Raw genomic sequence first — 5,264 nt, 5'->3', positions numbered from 1 at the left:
AGCCATGGCAGACGCGAGGGAAGGATGCTGAATGACTTGTTTGTTTTTGTGGATGAGGAGTTGAGGAGGAATGTGCAATCATCTTGGCATAATAGTATTTATAACTAAGTACTAATACACTCCTAAGTGGGAAACCATTTAGGTTGTGATCGGTGTGAACAGGTTTGCAATTAAATATAGCGTGGTAGTAGTAATTTGGAATGTAACGAGACGCAAGCTCAAAATTTATTGACGGTTCTAGTTTCGAAGAGCGGCACTATTCCCGGATGGCGTAATGTGGGCATGTGTTCTCGGTCATGGTGTAGCATATGCCATGGTAGTTCTTTTTCTACTGCTATGTACGTGCAATAACTGGCACCATCGGATACATATCTTACGGTTATTGGGGCGTTCGACGGGAATAGCCTCGTGGCGAGCTATAGACTAGTCTTTTTTTCAGACGCATTACACCTATCTCTCGGGACTTCTCGCACGCACCATCTCTAGCTCCCTAGGTCGACGCCACCCACATACACTTGACTCTGAGTTTAGTACGTTATACAGGAAGAGAAGAGGTGCACACACGCACTCGTCCTCTCCCACACACGCATCCGTAGCTACGAATTGTAGTGTTCTCAACCATCCGATTGGCTCTATCATAGGTTTCACGTTGCTCCTTGGCCTTGAGATTGAGAAGTTTAAAACGCGGAGGCTAAGCTGGAGGCGCGAGGTTTTGGTTAATGTGTGGGCCGCACACGGCACCAACACGACACGAGCTTCGTCTGCCTGGTGCGCAGTCGGGTGAGTTGTCCAAGTATGCAACGCTTCCTGAACAAACAAGCATATAAGTTGTTATACTTCTTATAAGCTGTTATACTTCTTACCCAAAGGATCTTTATATCCAACACACACAAAATATCCGTTCAGCTGTTGGAAATTACTTTAACTGCTGATCTGTTGTCGAACTAATTGCTGCATTGCCACTAAAACCCACCATCTCTTAAGCTAAAGTAGACCGAGCTAACCCCTATATTAGCATATTACTAAGATAAACATAAGGCACTATAGAATCATTTAGGACGTGAGCTTGTCAATCTGAATGTGGAGGGACACCATCTTAGCCCCGGCCAGCAGCTTGGGCGGAACTATGAAGAAGGTCAGCTCCTGCATGGCGACGTCGCCAGGATACTTGCTGCTTGTCACCTCCATTTCCACCTTGACGGTGTCGGTCCTGCCTTTGGGCTCCCCCGGCGGGCCGTTCGCCCATAGCTTAGCCACGTAGTGCGGCAGTGGGGAGGACCCCACTCTGATGCAGACGACCGACCCGGCAATAGGCGTGCCGATGTCGAGCACGCCGCCAACCAAGAAAAACGCGCGGCCGTCCTCCTCCGCGAACAGCGAGAGCCGTGGCTCCGATAGTGGCACTTGCAGCTGGAGCACCTTGACGTACTGGATCCTGTGCACGGCATGGGATGCACGGTGCTGATGTGGTGGGAGAGCGCCGGCGACGGGCCTTCGTAGCCGCAGATGGGCACAGGGCATTTGCAGGGCGCGAGCGGACACACGCTCTAGTGATCGGCGAGCTTGTGGTAAGTGACGTAGAGCCCACAGCCTTCGTGCGGGCACTCCACCCTCACCGAGGAGAGGACGGCGTCCACCGCCGTGTTCCGCACGTCGAAGCCACCGCCACGCTCACACTTCTGGCACTACCGCTGGTTCCTGGGGCGCTCGACGCGGCAGTCCGCGCAGGCTAGGTTCCCTCCCTTTCACTGCACAAATCAATCGAACAACACATCAATCAAGAAACGTGCACCTTGATCGATCAGCCGAAGAGAGGAGGTGTATTCGAACCTAATACACTGGAGGCTTCAAGGGGTGGAGGCACAAGGGGCAGTGGAGCAAGGTGAGGTCCATCGAGACCATAGAGAGCTCCATCGTCGGGTCATGTACCGTCTGCATGATCTCGCCCTCCTCGTGCACAACCATCTCTCGCTGTAGGGCCGGGGCATTACAAAGCTTTACCATCACATATTCATACTACTTCAAGGTGCATTAAATCAACACATGCAAGTATCAAAAGGAGAGTCACGGCATGCATGCATGCATGCATGCATGCGTTGTAGTTAATGCATCGGTAAACGCAAATTATTGAAATATATCGAGTGTAGTGCTTTGATGTGTCGCGTCAACTCGTACAACAGCGAGCAGTTTGATTACTACAACGCCCTCTCCCTCACGGACTGAGCTCTGGTGCCTTAACTGCACCTGCCTTTGGCTGCATGATAGGTGGGCCACCCACATGTTGGGCCCACCTGTCATAGACGCAAAGGCAGGAGCAGTAAGTGAATGAAGCTGCGTCCCTCCCTCGCCCATGAGCGTGGTGGCTGGCAGGACCAGGAGAAGCTTTCGCTACACGCTCTCCCTCCCGCACGCGGTGGACATGCAACAGTTCATTTGGTGTCACATGGCCAGAAGCATACTGTAGTACTCCTCCACTGCATTAGTACTCCATCATTGTTTGACTTCCCGAAGAGGCGAAGATCCAAGCGCAGCCCGGACGCTCGTGTGGCAGTTTCATGTGTAGAGTAGTCTAGGATAGCGTGTATCGTGCCTGTACGCTTAAAATAGTTGGGGTCGGCTCCAGGCTATGAGGCCGTCTTGAAGCTTTTTTTGATTAAAATAATCTTCTAGCCCTACCTGTCATCCTGGTGATTGTAGTTTGGATGCTCATCTGGTCAAGACAGGAATATATATTTTAATTTGTGGTGGGGTAAATGTTAGAGGTTGCAGCAAATATATTGTACATTACGGGTCTTTCAGCCAAGTTTAGAGGCAACCATGTGAGGCCAGTGCTATGATGTGTCGCGTCAACTCGTACAACGAGGAGAAGCTTGATTTTACTACTACACGCCTTCTCCCTCGCCCATGCGCGTGGTGGCTCGCAGACGAGGACAGACTTTTGCTTATACTACAACAAGCTATCCCTCCCGCACGCGGTGAATGGACATGCAGCAGTGGATTCGATACTGTAGAAGTAGTAGTAGTAACATCATTGTTCGTCTTCTCGAAGAGGCGAAGAGCCAAGCGCAACCCGACTGTGGTAGTTGCGAACCTTGGAGCACGCATATAGCCAGGCTCTTGCATGAGACAAAATTGCTATGTGAGCCCACTATTGTAGTACTTGCTAGTATAGCCCTGTAAACCAGAAAGGAGTATTTGCCTTTCTAGAGATTTCAACAAGTGACTAGACTACACTGAGACGGAGTACATATGGAGCAAAATGAGTGAATCTACACCGTAAGTAAATATGTAGTTCTCTCATTTTCCTCTCCGCCTTGGTCGCGGTGCACAATATTGAGTATACTAGTACTGACTAGTCTCTTTTTGACATGCATTTACATTTTTTAACATTGTACAGACACAAACGCCTCGTCGTCGACGGGAACGTCTCCTGACACGCGATAGACGCGAGCGGCAGTCGCCTCCATATGTGCTTGAATGCCAAGGAGGGAGAGTGTAGCGGTTCCCGAGACATTGAACGGTCAATGATGCATCCTCAATTAGCATGCAGAGGGAATTAATTGGAGAAGCAGAATAGAGCCAGCACGATGCGAATGCAACAGAGTTTGGACTCTCATATAAAAGCGCCCCACCACTCCAATCCATCTACTCCTAGTCTCTGTGCAACACTGCTCACTCCAATCCAAGACCAAGTGACCAGAAGCCACAAGCACCTATGGAGGCGATGGACGCGAGCGGCAGTCGGCTGTGCCAAATGATCCAAGACGCCGGCCTGCGGCCCCGCACCGTGCAGCGTTTCTAGACGGTGCTGGCGACCGCCGACGTCGTAGCCCTCGCCGACACCGGCTTCGGCTCTCGCATGGACGACATGATGGTCCACTCCATCCGCAAGTTCACCGCCATCAAGAAGCGCACGGATGACCTTGCCGTACTGCTCCAGCCCGCGCGCCTAGGCTCCTCATTGCCTGCCACCATCATCGGCCTCCATGGTGACGAACTCTTTCAAGCTCTAGTGGCCCTGCAGGTGCCGGAGGTCGCGACAAAGAATGTGCACCTCGAGGCCACGCTCGCCGCGCAGCGCCTCGCCATGCAAGAAACCGTCGGCCTGCACATCCACGTCTACGAGGAAATCGTCTACATAGGCCACTACAAGGCCAGCGAGGACAGAAAGACGTTGGCCTTCTTCCAGCGGCTGGAATCTTTGGACGCCATTGTTCACAAGCACGTCGACCTGTCCACGAAAGCCGCTGCTACTTAGCCGCCGTTCGGTGGGCCGGCGCCCTGAGTCGAGGAGGTGGACGTCGTCGATGGATGCATCTCTTCTTCTTGCCTCCTGCAACCAACACTGCATCACCTCGTGGCCTTAATGTTTTATTAGTATAGTACTCCCTCCATTCCCAAATATAAGTCTTTCTAGAGATTCCAGCAAGTGACTACATACGGAGCAAAATGAGTGAATCTACACTCTAAAATATATCTACATACATTCGTATGTTGTATTCCGTTTGAAATATCTAAAAAGGCTTATATTTAGGAACGGAGGGAGTATATGGCATTTTTATTCCAGTCGTAACGTTTTCACTGTGAGGTGGGCCGCAGTTGAGCAAACCGACCATTGGCAAATCCCCACCCCGCCCACGGGGCGTCGGCTGAGTTTAGAATTAGAAGAGAGAAAAGAGGGAGAAGAGCTAGCTGTAGCACGGACGATGTTGTCAGATGGGATTCATGTTGATAGAATAGGAGTACTGAGCACTCGCACCTCTTTTTTTAGGGAAAAAGTAGTCATATGTCTAGTACCACTAGTTGGGTGCGTGCGACCTATACCTGTCATCACTTTAGGTCTCCTTTTCGAACCGCAGCTACGCTTCACATCACATATTTTTTCACGCATTTATCCTCCTATATGTACTCCCAGGCTATTTCCACGTGCTCCCTTTCGCCAACATGTGGGACATAGAGCATCTGGGTCATAGTGCATGCACGACTCAGAGCATTTGCCGGGGTACTTTACAATTCAGACCTCGCGAATTACATGCAAACCTCCCGCAGAAGAATAAATAAATAACTGAATTACTACATGAAACCGGATTATTTTCGTAGAAACCGAAGCACGTTCATTAAATTTTGGACATAACACATTTATAAAAAACAACCGGACCTAAACCATCCTAAGGGCCTCTTTGATTCACAGGATACTGAAAACACAGGAATGGGGAAAGTATGATGGCGATGAACCGAGACGAGGAGAACTCTAACTCAGTTAG

The sequence above is a fragment of the Triticum aestivum genome, chromosome 1D (assembly GCF_018294505.1).
Source record: "Triticum aestivum cultivar Chinese Spring chromosome 1D, IWGSC CS RefSeq v2.1, whole genome shotgun sequence".
Classification (NCBI taxonomy): Eukaryota; Viridiplantae; Streptophyta; class Magnoliopsida; order Poales; family Poaceae; genus Triticum; species Triticum aestivum.
Note: the sequence above shows the minus strand (reverse complement) of the source record.